This window comes from Neopsephotus bourkii, unplaced genomic scaffold (assembly GCF_033783945.1).
Source record: "Neopsephotus bourkii isolate Nb327-2 ecotype Australia unplaced genomic scaffold, CSIRO-AGI_Nbou_v1 NB_1761, whole genome shotgun sequence".
NCBI classification, from domain to species: Eukaryota; Metazoa; Chordata; class Aves; order Psittaciformes; family Psittacidae; genus Neopsephotus; species Neopsephotus bourkii.
This window is the reverse complement of record NW_026902235.1, coordinates 552,116-568,672: the sequence shown is the minus strand read 5'-3', so window position 1 is coordinate 568,672 and position 16,557 is coordinate 552,116.

The window sequence follows — 16,557 nt, the reverse complement described above, 5'->3', positions numbered from 1 at the left end:
CCTATGGACATCATCTTCTTCATCGGGGGTTTACTGGCAAACCCCATCAACGGCCAAAGAGAAGCTGTTACAGAAGGAACTGTACAGAAGGCACTGTCCTGGTCTACAGGTGAGCAACGATGGGGTTTCCTGGCAAGCAAGTGGAGGCAGATGGTGATGGAAAGGCTGCTGGGAGCTGTGTGCGGAGGTGAAGCGGGATGCAGAGAAACCACCAAGGGGACAAAGCTTCAGCTGTCCCCAGTCACAGTGTGGGTGACTTGGGATATAAAACTAACATTGGGGTACCTCCAGGGTGGTGTCCATCTAGGTTGTCCTTCTGTCACAGAAAAGTATGCTCTGGTCCCATATTTAATGGAAAGATCTATAGGCAGACTTTCATCATTAAAGATGTCATTTTTAAGCCACACAATGGTCTATCAGCTTGACACAGTTCAAAATCTTTTGTTACGTGGTCCGTCTGGAAAAGAGCTGTTCACAAAATGTGATGCTCCAGCTGAGGTATAATTAAACACAGACCTGCCAAATTATTGCAGCTTTAAGAGCTACCACTCATCAGCTGAGCTACTGGAACTGGCCTTCTGTGCACCCTCGCTGAAGTTCAGTGTGCTCACATAAGCCACCCTAAGAGCCTTTAGGTAGGAATCCTTGTTCGGGCAAAGCTTCACAAGGGCTGGTACTGGAACTGTCAAGAATTAGGTAGTTGCTTTGCTCATATTTTCCTCCTGTCCTTGACTCCAGTTGAGTTTCTACTTCATAGAATAGCTCTAAACAACATCCCTGAGCTTTTATCTGCAGGTGACAACCACAGGCATACAAACTGGATTGGCAGGAACACAAAGAAGGCTTTCATCTCATCACTGCACGAGGCACTTACAGTAACTTCTCAAGGAAAAAAGAGATTATGCATCAACATTGTGAGCATAAAGACAATTTAAAAGGGATGTTAAGAAACTTCATGTCAGGAAAATATAGAACATCTGCAAACAGATGAGTATTCAGCAATAAGCTACATCAACAATCTTGGAGGAAAGAGACTATTTTCTTGCAGTGACAAGCCCATAGAACATCCCGAAGGGGATTTTAACAGGCTGAAGAGCTCTTCGCGGTCAGAAAAATTAGCTGGCTGTGTGCCACCACTGGGGCTGTTGGCTGGGTTTGTTTCACCTGCTTGAAGCTCTTTGCTGGCTCTCTCTGCCACACCTCGCGCCCAGGTTCACTCTTGGTGCAAGGTGGTGCGAAGGTCTGCCCCAAGACCTTGGCCGAGAACTGGCCTAGATATCTGGGTCTGACATATACCACTTGTTTTCCTGGCAGTTTATGGCATTTTGTCACCCTTCTTCAGGACTGGGGTTTCAGTGCAGGGTGAAGGAAGTGGCAGGGTAGCTGCAGGCTGTACTGTGCTCCCTTCTCAATAACAGTGTGACTGGTGGTGCTATGCAGGAGCATGCATAGGAATTGTTGGTACTAATTCAGGATGAGAGAGGAGACTCAACCACTAAATAACAAGCTGGCTTAACTGGTTATTAGTCTAGTGATTAATGGATAACTAATGGCAAGATATGTTTATTCCCAGTTGTCAGTAAACACTACGTAACTACTACTACTTACACATGCAGCTGGTGGCTCAGAGATGCTTACATCCATCAGGAAAGCACTGAGCTGAATTTGTGTGCTGGCACAAACACTGCCAGGGTGTGTGATGCCTGTGTTTCCTTGACTGTCTTCACCTCTTCAGGGCTCTGTGCTTTTGCCCCTGCCAATTGCATACAGCCCATGTGCCAGCTGGTGGGATTTCTAACTTCTCTGAGATGTGCCTTCTTGTTGCTTGCTGCCTTCTGCTACATTAACAGTCAATGGAGAGCTGGCTTGAAGGTTTCCTGTGGTACAGAGCGTCATGCCCTGAGACATCCTGAGGTGCATAAGGCATTTTGCTGACATCTGAACTGATGACCACATGCAAGTCAAAAGAGGCCTCTTTGGGTGCAGTTAGCCAAATGGCTGTTGCTTCTGCAATATCATCTATTTGTGATGCACTTTTTCAACTCTCTCCCTATTACTGCTCTGTGCCAGGATGCCTATGGGACCAGGACGCCTGTCCTGCACCTTTTCCAACTGGTCTTTTAACTTGGGGCAGCATAAATGTCCTGACAACTGAGAACCTGGGGAAGCACTTGAGCATTACGTTCCCTGTTTCTGTACAAGAAACTGAGTTAAGGTTCTGTCACCTCCAACCACTTGTTACTCCCTGTTTGTCCTTTCCAGTGCTACTCCAATGGCAAAAAGAAATGGGTTGACTCACTTTGCCCACAGTGGATTTGGGAGTGCTCCCCCTGCCCCTGCACTGAGCAGGGCTGGTCAATGGGCAGGAGCAAGTAGCTGGGGAAGAGGTCACATTTTTCCCCACTTTAGCTCAGAGCTTGCGAGGAGGACAGGGAAAGCTGGAGGAGCAGGGAGGGGACACAGCTACAAAACCATCTGAGCACAAGCTGCTTCCTGCATGAATTGGCTCAGCAAAAAGCAATATTTCGACTGAAATGTTTTAAGCTGCAGTGGGCATGAAGGGTGTGAATTATCTGACTCACAGCAGACGCCTGGTGCTGTTTAAAGCACCTAGATGTTTGGCAGTGATTCCTCTCAACTACCCCAAACACCAGCTTCTGTGAGTCTGCATTTAGCACACTGTGCACAAAGATGTCTGTGCCGTCTGCCACGGGCTGGCTCACTGTGCACAGCCCAGGGTGAGACTTGCTGAGATTCACCTCCTCAAGATGACTTCCAGCCACTCCTGGCTTTTCAGCTGCCTCCTGCTATTTGTCAAAATAGCTCTCTCCACAGATCTGATTTTTAACTTAAGGGGTGTCTTTCTATGAGCTCAGGCTGCAGAATCGGTGATCTCCTCCCTGGACCATGCAGTCTTGTGCCTTCCCAAGGACACATGCCTCACCAAGAAGGCAAGGCAGGAGCTGGGCTGCAGGAGGGAAGGATGTTGAGCATGCTGCAATGGCAAAGCTGCCCCTCTGCTTTCGAAACAGTCTGATCCTGAGGCCTCTCTCTGGCCATGCACCATGGTGCTGATGGCCTCTGGGGCTCCACACAGATGTGAGCTCTGGGAGACTCACACAGATCTTCTGGTAGAAGACTTCAAAGGACTTCTGGTAGAATGTAACTTGTCGCAGGCATGATGGAGGAGGACTGTGTGCAGAAGACAGTATGCAGGAGACTGCATGTGCTTGTGCCTTGGAAGGGGTTTTCTCACTTTGATCACCTTGTGAGCATCTTTTACATTCAGATGGCTGCTGATGTCCCCACAAAGCAGTCTATTTGGTTTGCATGGGAACCTAGTCAGCTGAAAAGCCTTTTGCGGACCATCTGGTGGATACATCTTGACCACAAACAGGCATCTAGTTTGGCAAAGTCACCTCTCTTTACTTGGAGAAATTCCACCCCAGTTAGTTACAAACACTGACACTGAAACACGGATGTGTAAACCTCTTCTCCCTATGTTAATCATTTGGACTCAACCTTTCTAGACTGAAATGACACAGATGAATCATAGAATTGTTTAGGTAGGAAAAGACCTTTGAGATCATCAAGTCCAGCTGCTCCCCAGTACTGCCAAGTTCACCACTAAACCATGTCACAAAGGGCCTCATCTACATGTCTTTTAAATACCTTCAGGGATCTTCACTCAACCACTGCCCTGGACAGCAATGCTTGATAACCTTTTCAGTGAAAATATTTCTCCTAATCTCCAGTGTAAACCTCCCCTGGTGCAGCTTGAGGCCATTTGTCCTGTCACTTGTTCTTTGGGAGATCAGCCACCTCCTGGCTCCATCCTCCTATCAGGTAGTTTCAGAGAGTGATAAGGTCCCCCCTGAGCCTTCTTTTCTCCAGGCTGAACAACCCCATCTCCCTCAGCTGTTCCTCATAAGACTTAAGTACATGGTGCTTCCTGCCATCAACTGCCTTTCCCAAGTTTTGACTGAATTTCTACTTAATGAATCCAGCTTTGCCATTTCGGGGATGTTCCGGCAATAAGATATGACAAGGTGTGAATTATAATACAATAATTCATGCCTGGAGCACTGTCAGGCACAAGGCTGAAAGCCGAGTGCCGTCCACGCAACTCAGTGTGAATTATTGCACCATAATTCAAGCCCTGAGGAAACAATAAGGAACTAGCCAGAGACTATCAGTGTGAAAGAAAAAATGGTTAAATCTATTAATTTTATTTAGCTTGCTGTAGTAAAGGGAAAATTATGTTCTTTGCAACATCTCTTTCTGTCCATCCCCATGTTTTCTTTGCAGAGAAGTCAAATTTTAAACAAAAAAGCAGTCCAGATTAATGTGAAATGGGAGAGGATGGTCTGGGCTCCTCAAGGGGAGAGTGATAAGCTGCAGGCAGAGCAGCTGGCATCTACCTTCTCATTTTTCCCCTTTCCCTGCTTTAAATATTCAATACCTGTCACTGGAGACTAAAGCCTTTTACAAACTCAACACAAAGTAGGAACATGGAGCGTTTCGCCTGCCAGGGCAACAAGGCAGAACTTGAAGGAGGGTTCAGAAGGTGCAGAGGGGAGCATGTCCTATGAGGTGGAACCTGAAGCAGCGGGCTGGTGACACATGAAGTAGATGTGTTGTGAGTTGTGTCTGTTGCTGAACATGAAGGTCACCTTCCCCTTCACCCAGGAGGAAAAAACCTGAGCAACTGGAAAGTGGAAAGTGGGTGAAGAACTTGCAGCAGCAAAAAGGATATCACAACACAGCCTCTGCCTTAGCTCAGCTGTTGGGATTCTTCCATTTTTTTACCCCTTTTGATGGCCAGTGGAAGATGGAGCAGAGGCCCTACACAAGGGTTTGCTGAACATTTTAAAGGCTTCCTCAGTTTTATTCAGGCCTTCCTAGAAACATGCTACAGCTCAAAAATAAACCAGTTTTCTGGGGCTCTGTGAGAGGTGATCTGGCTTCAGGCACTCTTAAAACAGAACTCTATTGTGCAGTAGACATGATCCATTTTGCCCTGGTTTGGGGCCACAAATCCAAATGTTCTGAAATTTCCTTCCAGAATTATTTCTGTTGAAGAAGGAGACAAGTCTTCACCCTGCAAGATGTGCTTCTCTCCATATGTCTCTTGATTTCTTCATAGGGGTGTCTCCAACCTCTCCTCCACAATGACAGAGGTGGGACAGCCCTGAACTAAAGAAAGCCTTCTTCTTCCCAGAGCTGGAACCAGGGCAGTTGGTGGTTCAGGGTTGGCTGCTGGTTGCAGTGGGCATAAGGTGAAAGACAATTAAGGTTCTCCAGGGCAAATTGTCGGTCATTATTTAGACGTCAGTTGCCTGTCAGTATAGATCTTACTCTGAAATGTCTCCAGGTTGATTGATTGCTGTTTCAGACAGATATTGATTTCCAAATAATTATTCTAATTCTTTTTCATCTCACTATCTTCCTGTCCCTCTGCTCAGGCAGCCTGACGCAGTCTTGAGAATATTTCCTTGCAGAGTCCAACATAAGAGGCTGCTTTTTATTATTTCCATTTGATAGTGGGACACCGAGACACAGCGAGGCTTAAGGAGCTCCAAAACCTAAGGATGGCCTTTGCCCAGTCTAAAACCAAACGAGAGAAAATAATAATGGACAAAAATACAATGCCAATGTTGACGTAAAAGTCAGTTGTATTCAGTAAGCTTGATTGTGTTCATTACACTTCTCAGAATCTTGAATTATCCTAATTAATCAAAACACCTTTACAATGTAACACATTACAGGTGGCCTGAATGGGTTTCTCTCCATTAATCTGGTTGGGACAATTTTGAAGCTCTTCTATTCATGCCCATGGGCAGATTCATGGAATCCTAGAATGGCTTGGGTTGGAAGGAACCTTAAAGCTCATCCAGTTCCAACTCCCTGGCACAGGCAGGGACACCTTCCACTAGGCCAGGCTGTTCATGTGTGCTTGCCTGGCATTGCACAATGAGGGGGATGGAGAAGTCGAAGGGTCTTATGAGAAGTTGGAGGATCTTCTTCATAAGAAATTCAGGAGGTTGTGACCATATCGAAGCAAGATAGGAAGGAATCAAAAGAGAAAAAATAGCTGTTGTATCTGGCCGCAAATGAGAAGAAGTGGCAATTCTTGCTAATTCAATAAGCAGTGACATGTGCACGGTGCAGTGTGTCAACTAATATGGTGCGGAAGGGCTGGCTGGGGGGTGATATGTGCCATCATGCCCGATGCTGGGTGCACCCATCTGGAGGCTATCAAAAGGAAACCTACCCTTTTCTGCAGGACATCGCTGTGGGAGGTAAATGCTGGAGACCTCCTGCAGGCAGTAATAAAACATCAGTGGCATATCTGAAAATTATATATGATAATTTTCTAACACAAAAGGGATGGCACCTAATGTGAGGTAATTCTATTTTAGATCTTATTATGATGGATAAAGATGAATTGATCACTGAACTAGAAATCGGTGGTTGCCTAGAGACCGGTGATCATGACCTGATTACATTAATTATGGGATAATAAAAGACAGTCCCAACCAGTAATATCTACCTGGTGCTTCTCCCTGGATCTGTGAAACTGAATAAAGAGATGAGTGAAACTCACTGGGAAGAAAAACAAACGCGCAAATAAATGAGTGAAAATTGAGAAGTTCCCACTAAGAGTTCACCACCCGGCCAAGAGTTACATTTCCACTATAATTTTAAAAGAATGCTGTTGGATTTTGAGGTCTTTTTAGGTGAGAATGAAAGCAGCAATTAGAAAAAGAAACAGCATATAAAGAATGGGGGAAAAGGGGAAAACTAATAATCAAGGTAATTTAACATTTCTGAGTGGCAGAAAATTGATAAAGGAAGCCAAATACATTAAAGAATGCTGATGAGTTATGGATACCAGGACAACAAAAAAAAGCCCTAATTGTGGTATAGATCAACTACTTGAAAAAGATGATAGAAATGACAAAATTAGATCATAAAATTAATAACAGCGACACACAGAAGATCCAAAAATGTCAGAGTATCATTATCTTGGTCAAGCAGCTCATAAACTCCTCATGGCACCGGGGGAAGCTTCACTTTAGAGAGTCTACAAGAGACTTTTTCTTTGAGGGCTATAGGGCAGTGTTGCAAATGGTACAGTGCACATTGCCTGGACTCTGAGATATGGCACTTCTCACCCTTTGCTCATGGTTGTGAACTGTGTCACAGATTTCCATTTCTCCCCAGCTTGTCCTCTGTCGTTCTTAGAGTATTTAAAAGGCATGTCTTTAAAATCATGGCAAATTGCCCTTTCTCTGTATAGATTTCATCCAGGGACAGCAGCTGGCTTATGGCCTGCTGCTGCAGAACATTTTGTAAAAGCAGACAAAACCATGATTCTTTTTGATCTAAACCCAAGTTTTTTTGCATAACCACCATTATTACAGCAGCTGAAGCCTCTGATGTATTTATCCTTGCAAGAAGCAATGGAGAGCAGGGTTAGTGCACATCTCCACTGCAGCTCATGGAGGGTTTGTCTGCAGGGAGGATGGGCCCCACTCTCATATCACCACCCAAGGGTCTGCCTGAGCTGGTGAGCAGGTTTGCCACCTTGCACTGTCCCATGTGCTACTACAGCCATGGACATCGGCCTTGTCCCAAGCTACAACTATGGTTTGAGGGTGGGACGGTGATGGGATATAGGGCTCTTACAGGTGTTTGTAACAGTGTTCCTGCACAGACCCAGCATGAGACAACAGTCCTCAGGCACACAAGGAGCTTGCAAAATGATTGGAACTGGAATTAGATTCAGTTCCGTCCCACTACAGTAACTACACTATTGCCCTGCTGCAAAACAAATGCAGCGAAGGATCCCGCATCCACAGCCAGCCACAAAACTCCTTTTGAGTTAAAATTTTACTACTGCCTTATTGTTTGCATGTCTACAGTATTCCTGTCCCCCGTGGGAACAGAGCTTCCTTGGCAGCCTTTGCACAAACATCAAGAGGATTGCTCCCTGTCCCAAAGAGCCTCCAGCCTCTCCAGCAAGTGGAAAAGGAGGAAAGACAGTGCTTTGGAAGTCAGCTGTAGTCAGTAAAATCTGAAGTTGCTGACTTCAAGCTCTCTGGATAATCCAAATGAATCCAAAGCATTTCAGAGCAGCTAGAGTTCCTCTGGCCAGGGGTGCAGCTGACTGCAATGCTGCACACCTCAGAGCTCTGGGGAAGGTCTCCTCCAGTGCCTGATGGACATTCCTGGTTGGAGCAGGGTTTTCAACCCAGGAGCTTTGGGACCCTTGAGCTTTTGGTGCCCCCCAAAGACATCAGTTCTGACGCTGATTTTTAGCAAATACCAAGACATGCTGGTGCCCACCTGAGCAAACTGGTCTGATGTTTGTGTTCTGGAGATGCGCCTTTTCCCTAGAACCATTTCTATCAGAAACGATCTCTAAGATCATCGAGTCCAGCTGTAAACCAAACACCGCCAAGTTCACCATTAAGCCATGTGCCTACATACCACGCCTACACATCTTTCAAACACCCCCAGGGATGGTCACTCAACCACTCAATGGGCAGCCTGTTCCTGTTCCCCCCTGGCAGGAGTGCCCAGGGCAAACATGAGGGCAGAGGTGCTGAGTCTGAAGCTTTCTGGCCACGGGACAGCATGATCCCTGCAAACGCTTTGTGTTCCACATCATCCTTGCAGGCTAAGCCAGGCATGGAGGTTTATAAATGCTCATTCTGATTTCTGAACTAATGGAATCACAGAATCAGCCAGGTTGGAAAAGCCCTTTAAGCTCATGCAGTCCAACCCTTACCCCAGCACTGCCAAGGCCACCACTAACCCATGGCACTGAGGCCTCGTCTCCACGCTGTGTGAACACTTGCAGGGACGGTGCCTGCAGCCCTGCCCTGGGCAGCCTGTTCCAATGCCTGAGCACCCTCTGGGGCAGGAATTGTTCCTCAGCTCCATCTAACCCTGCCCTGGTGCAGCTTGAGGCCGGTTCCTCTTGTCCCATCCCTTGTTCCTTGGGAGCAGAGCCCAGCCCCTCCTGGCTCCATCCTCCTGTCAGGCAGTTGTAGGCAGTGACCAGGTCCCTCCTGAGCCTTCTCTTCTCCAGACTGAAACCCCCAGGTCCCTCAGCCATTCCCCATCACACTTGTGCTCCAGGCCCTGCACCAGCTCCGCTGCCCTTCTCTGGTCCTCCTCCAGCCCCTCAATGTCTCTCTTGCAGTGAGGGGCCCAGAACTGAACACAGGATTCAAGGTGCAGCCTCACCAGTGCCCAGCACAGGGGCACAACCACTGCCCTGGCCCTGCTGCCACACTGGTGCTGATCCAGGCCAGGATGCTGGGGGCTTCCTGGCTGCCTGGGCGCAAGCTGCTTGTGTTCAGCTCCATCAATCAGCACCCCCAGCTCCTTTCCCATGAGCAGTTTCCAGCCGCTCTTCCCCAAGCCTGGAGCGTTGCAGGGGGTTGTTGTGGCCCAAGTGCAGGACCCAGCACTTCGCCTTCTTGAACCTCATCCCACTGGCCACAGCCCATGGATCCAGCCTGTCCAGATCCCTCTGTGGAGCCTTCCTACCCTCCAGCAGATCAACGCTCCCACCAGACTTGGTGTCATCTGCACATTTACACATCCCAGTATGGAGCAGTATGGACCAGTTTGCACTAGTGCAGACCAGTATAGGCCACTATGGCCCCAGATACTGCTGGGGTTTCAATATCCTCAGTCCCTGCTGCAGGTGCTCCTGCTCATCCCCCACCAGAACTCCTTGCTGGTGGTCTTTTGGGGGGTACACCCCAAATTAGGCACCCCCACACTCTGGGGCTGCCCCCCAGCTCCCTGATACCAGGTAGGGGCTTGGGGGCAACAAGAAGCAATTTGGGGCTGGTGGCTTTGGGGGAGCACAGCTTTTTTGGGGCATCCCCAGTTGGGGTGGAGGTGTTTGGTGGGGCCCCTCCAGGATTTTTGGCTCCCTGGGTTCATTTGGGGTTGGGGGCCCTGGGGTGATGGTGGGGTTCACTTTTGGGCTGCTCCAAACCCGCGATTTGGGGGTCCTGCCTGCTGTTGTGGTGATTCAGGGAGATTTGGGGTTACCCCAGGAGTTTTGGGGGGCACCACGATTGCTTTGGGTGCCTCCAGGGCCCTTTGAGGGGGCAGCGTGGTTTTGGGATGCCCCTTTATTGGGGTACCACTTTTGGGGGATCCATCATTCACATTGCTGCAGAGGCAGGAGAGCTCACATCCCCTGGGTATGATAGAATCCCAGACTGGTTTGGATTGGAAGGAACCTTAAAGCTCCTCCAGCTCCAACCCCTTCACGAGCAGGGACGCCTTCCACTAGAGCAGCTTGCTCCAAGCCCCTGTGTCCCAGACCCGAAGCCCAGAGGTGCAAATCTCAGCATCTGAAGGCAAAGGACCAGCTTTGGATGGGAGGCTGCAGCTGAATTTCAGAGCTCAACGAGTACCACAGCCCCCAAGAGGGCCAAGGAGCTGCTCCGTGCTGTGGGGGGTGAAGCCCTGCCTGGCCAGGCTTGGGGTGGTGCCCTGGCGGGAGCAGAACAGAGCAGGGGCTTGGTCCTGGCTTAGGGTCATGTTTCCCTTGCTCTGGGATGTAAAATACAGCTTTCCAGAATGCCTAAAAGGTAATTTAAATGTTAAAACATTTGTGATTGCATAAATTGCATGTATTATTCCAATTGAATTGTAGCGGGATTAATATGACCTTAATAGAATACTACTAATAATTTATATTATTATCTTTAATAATATTAATTCTACTTAATTTTTTTTTCCATTTACTTTGTTCATTTAAGGGCAGCTCCATTGAGCTCTGGAGCATTTAGTGCTTGGTGTGCGGCATTCACTTATCATTTGCACAAGTAGGGATTCCACTAGGCAATTTTCAGAGAAATAAAGATCATCTCTCAGTGAAAGGAACTTAAAAAAAAATTATAGTATTAAATGAGTAGATATTAATGTGTCATATTTAGAATATAAAACAACCCATAATCTGTTCTCAAGTCTCTTCCACCTAAACATATACTTTTTTCCTTCAAGAGGGATCTTTTATTCTGCTGTTTAACTTATTAGGCAGCACCATTCTAACTGCTAAAATAAAATTGTTAAGATCATAATGTCAGGGAAATAAAACCCTTGGCAGTGCGGTGGTGCCTTCTGAGCATCGCATCGCTCTGTGTTGGTGATGAATTGGAATTGCGCATTTCATTAGAATTTATCTCACAAGCCAAGGGATGAAGCATTATTTCATTAAGGATCTGGAAATTTCACCAACCTAATGAAGCTGTCAAAATTCTATTAATAAAGCACTGGGAATATTTATTTGTTTGTTTGTTAGTACACATTTGCCATTATTTAATGTTGTATTTGCAATTTGTTAATTTATGAGCACGGGCTCAGCAGCGCAGCAGGAGGATGAGCACTGAGGGCATCCTGGCTCAGCAGAGGAAGTGGGGGCTCCCATGGGGCCAAGGAGCTGCGTTGTCCTGTGGTGGGATAGGGTGGACAGCCCTGCTTCAGGAGAGGGGTGAGAATCCCTAATTGCTAGGTACAGCTAGAGAAGGTGCTCAGGAAAGGAACAGGACTGCCTTTATGGAATCCCAGACTAGTTTAGGTTGGCTGGAAGCTTAAAACACCCAGTTCCAACCCTGCAATGGGCAGGGATACCTTCCACTAGAGCAGCTTGCTCCAAGCCCCTGTGTCCAACCTGGCCTTGAACACTGCAGGGATGGGGCAGCCACAGCTTCTCTGGGCACCCTGTGCCAGCGCCTCAGCACCCTCACAGGGAAGAGCTTCTGCCTAAGAGCTCAGCTCAGTCTCCCCTCGGGCAGGTTCAAGCCATTCCCCTTGGCCCTTCCCTACAGGCCCTTGTCCCAAGCCCCTCTCCAGGTTTCCTGCAGCCCCTTTAGGCACTGGAGCTGCTCTAAGGTCTCCCCTTCAGGAGCCTTCTCTTCTCCAGGCTGCCCCAGCCCAGCTCTCTCAGCCTGGCTCCAGAGCAGAGCTGCTCCAGCCCTCGCAGCATCTCCATGGCCTCCTCTGGCCTCACTCCAACAGCTCCATGTCCTTGTGTTTGAAGTCCCAGTGCTGGATCAGGATTGCAGGGGGGCTCTCCTGTGAGCAAAGCTGGTGTTGTTGGGAAACCCAGCATGGTTTGGTCCAGGAGAGCTTTGCTTTTAAAATGCATTTTAAAATTGTGCCATTTTTTCACTTACCCCGTTTTACCATTTTTTCTTCCCAGTTCATCTCTGAGGGGTAGTAAACTCCAGTGAGAGCTGAGTAACACCAGGGATTGCTACCATGAAAGAATTCCCAAGCTTTACTGAGTGCCATTTGGTGAGGATCTGTGATTTTCTGCTAGTTGCACAACTGGACTGGGAACAGCCCAGGCTTACACGAGGTGGGTCAGCAGCTCTGGCAGGATTATAAATTACAGTATGTTAGGTTTTGGTCAGGCTCTTTGTCTTGAATAAGCCCAAGGAAGTTTATGGGCTGTTTTCAGATGCGATGCTCTCTGTGGTGGTGTGGCTCTAAGGGTTTTAACTGGCGTGCATCTGGGATGGACGTATTACTCAGGCGCGGTGAAGCTGTGAGTGGGCAGTTTGGAGCACCCCAGATAAGTGCTAATAAAGTTAATTATACCTGTTCAGTCCTGTATTTAGTATATTTTATTCATGATGGTAAAAACAGACAGGAAGTCTTTCACTTCTTCAGCCTCCCACCCTGTGGCCCACATGCAAAGCGCTAAAGGTGTTACAATGAGTTTAAAAGACAGCTTAAGTTCATTATTCAAACTAATGCTTGTGTCCTGACTCTCCACCATCTCTGGCTGCTCCAGGGCAGGCACCAACCTTCAGAGCTTGCTGCTGTGTGAAGCTTCATCTGGCTTTACTGCATGAGCACCCCAGTGAACATGGGATGGGGCTGGGCTTGTGACCCTGCTATGTGGGACCAAAGGAGCTGGAAGGGAGGCAAATCCTGATAGGAAACTGAAGGAAAACCTTGCCTCAGTTGATAAACCTTCACTTATCAAGTACAGTCTCATACAAGACCATTCATTGTAGAATAAGTTCTACAAGTGAAATTTATATATGTTTCAGTGAGTATTAATTAGGCAGGGAGGTTGCAGGGTCTGCATTATTCTGTTAATAGGATCTTCAGGAAAAAAGAAGACAGGTCTGACACAATGCATTAGATTTGTTAAAGGACTGATTTTTAATTAGTTTTAACTGATAAGTTAATTAATGAATTTTCAAAAACATACCCAGGACATGTATTCAATACTCACAAAGTAGAAGCTGGGATTTTGCAGGGAATACTCCTTAACAAAGTGATTGTGTGCCTGCCTGAAGTGCAAAATTCAACACAGCCTTAACTACAGATCCCTAAACAGTGATTTCCATAATTACACAATTAAAGCAGAAAGACTCAATTTAAGGCATGCAAATATTCTTAATTCTGCTCTGCCATGACACTGTAAAGAAGAGACAGATGAATCTGATTATGGGCCCAGAAAGCTACAATTCCTCTCTAATACTCAGATGATGGTTGCGTGTTATGGCAGAGCAGAGTTAGGATTTCCTCAGTGAACTGCATGTGCTTCTTTTAAGTACAAATTTAACTTTCAATTTCTTCCATTTATACTACTTAGCATGGGGATAACTGCAAATCACTTTAATCTAATTTACCCCCAAATAGTGATGATACATCTCTCAGTATAAACTCCTTAACATAACATCTCTCTAGGAATATCAATACCGCATAGGATATTTCAATTAAAGGACAAACTCAACCTTTTCTGTCTAACGAACATTTGTTATCTCTTCCTAAGCTTACAGCACCTGATGTGTGGATAAAAAACCCCGTTTTCTGGGGATTTTCAGCTAAATCTATTATTTAAATCCCATTTATCAAGGTTCTTTGGTTCAGTGTCTGAATTCTCTTGGACAACTTTTTTCCTGCCAAATACGATCCTCAGTAGAATGTGCAACCTGAGCTGTACCCAAAGCGCATCTCCTGGGTTACCACCAGGCTGACAGCACCCAGGGGCTCAGACCTGCAATGCTCCCCTTCCTTCCAGCCTGTATTTCAAGCATCTTCCTCCCATAAAGGCCAGTGGCAAAGCACTTTCAGCTGCCACATTGACCTATGAGCAGGGATCTGCTGCCTTGCACCTCTAGGTAAAGGCAGAGGTGATTCCCATTCTGGGAGGTGGCCGTTGCATTATTTATTGAAGGCAGAAGGAAGCTCTTTGTTGTACCAATAAACCTCTCACCGTCAGCAGAAATGTGTTGTGTGGTCATTAAAGAGTGGGTAAGAGGTACCCCACGGCTTGGGATTTTATTGCTTTGCAGCTTGCTCTGGAGCATGCTGTGTTCATACATCTTAATGCTTTTAAAACCCAAGGTTTCTTTTTGTATATAGGTAAAATACTCGCCCACATGCTTATTAAATGCTCCCACACCCACGAGTTTGCTCCTGAAATTAATCCACATCCTGAGATGTGCATTGCTATGGCCTCTTCACAAAACCACCCAGAACAGGAAGCAAAGCACTGTGTGCATCCAAAATCATAATGCTGGTTCCAAGGTCAGAGATTATGGCTTCCACCGGAATTTCCTCAGGACAGGGGTTTATCCTCATCACCCAGAGCTGATCCTGACGACAAACCACTGTGATTTCTGAAGTTGCTCTGATGCAAATGAAAATCTTGTCAATCATCCTGCAGGGAAAAGGACCTAAAAGTGCATTTTTGGGGCTCCTGCTCAACACAGCTGGTTATTAAATGCATTATTGGCATTAACCTCCTGCAGAGAGCACCAGTCTGTGTTGGGGGTGAGATCACTGTGGATGCCTCAGAAGGACTTGCAGGCACTGACAACAAGTGCTTGAAGCACACATGGTCCCAGCAAATGAGGGGATGAAAGGGACACCTACAAGGATGCCAGAGAGGGATGTTCATCAGTGACTTTAGCAACTGGACGAGGGGTGATGGGTTTAAACTTAAAGAGGGGAAGTTCTTCCCTGTGAGGGTGCTGAGGCGCTGGCACAGGGTGCCCAGAGAAGCTGTGGCTGCCCCATCCCTGGCAGTTTTCAAGGCCAGGTTGAACGGGGCTTGGAGCAACCTCGTTTCATGGAAGGTGTCTCTGCTTGTGGCAGGCAGTTGGAACTTTAAGGTCCCTTCCAATCCAAAGCATTCTGTGATTCTATGATCCCAGCTAGAAGGGAAAGGACCCTTTCAGTGCTGGCAACAACAAATACAATCCAACGCTTCCTTTTATATAACCATTGGCAAACATTTCTGATTAGCTTTAATGCCTCAGAGTAAAGCACTGGGGTCAAGAAGACTGAAGGGGGGGGTTTATTCTAGTTTTCTGCTGGTCTCACAAGTACCTTTGCAGATAGCGGTGATTATAAATAGTCCTTTTGCCATTTCCTGACTGTGGTTTGGTGACTCTGCCTTATTTATGGCAGCACATGGGAGGTGTTCAGCATTTTACTTCGTCACCGGGCTCGACCTCAGCTTTCAGACACAGAGTTCAAACTCTACAGAAACAGAGGATCCCCTGCGTCCTGCTGGGAGAACCTTTGGTGCAGAGGAGCAAGCACTGTGACAGGATTAAGATGATCATGAGCTCTAGATTTACTTGAGCACACTGCTGTCAGTAACTTCCTCCTCCAGACTATTGTGCACATACCCTGTGAAGAGGCTCCTCGCTAGAAACAGCACAAGTGCCTCATGCAGAGTCCTCATCACCTTGATGGGCTTCGCCTCCAGCGCGTCCTAACTTCACCCTCAGCTGCACTGCTGTGAAGCAGAGTTCACTGTAACACTCTTTCCAGTGAAGGATGTGGGTTATCAGGCTCTGGTCAATCATCATGGGGAAGTTTGGAGAGACAAAGCAAGAACTTGGTACCAGTCAGGATAGAAGAGACCACCAAATACCACCAGGGTCACAGGCTGGCCAAAACATCGGTCCCTCACACACAGGAGAAAAGGTCAGCTCATCATGAGGGACTTCAGCGTGAGTGGCATGATGCCTATCTCATCCTGCCAGGACTGAACGTCCTTGGAATTCCTTAGACCTAAGCAACAGAAATTTCCTAACTCAGAATGTCTCAACTTGCAGAAATTCTGTACCAGATCTCACCCCAACAGAGGAGAACAGAGCCTCTTCAGTCAGAAGGGATCACCGCTGTTTCACAAAGCCAAATCCCTCAGGAGAAAGACTTCAGATTCTGGGATCTGACCAAGAACTGGCAACTCTCTCCCATGGGGCCCCAACCCCATCACCCAACACAACGGCTGCACCAGCTGGACAGCCAAAGCAGACTGCAAGAGCATCTTAAAAATACACGTGGAAAAGAAGCGCTGGTTGGTGTTTCTGGCAGCTCCTGGCTGCTGCTCGAACCCTGCATCTACTCTGTGCCCACAGTCAGAAGAAATGGGAGAAGGTTTGGGCTGAGGAAGCTCGAGGAGCTCAAATACCACCCTTGTAGAGAGAAGAAAGACCCCAAAAGATGGCAAAGGGATGATTTACCCACGTGGGTCATGGA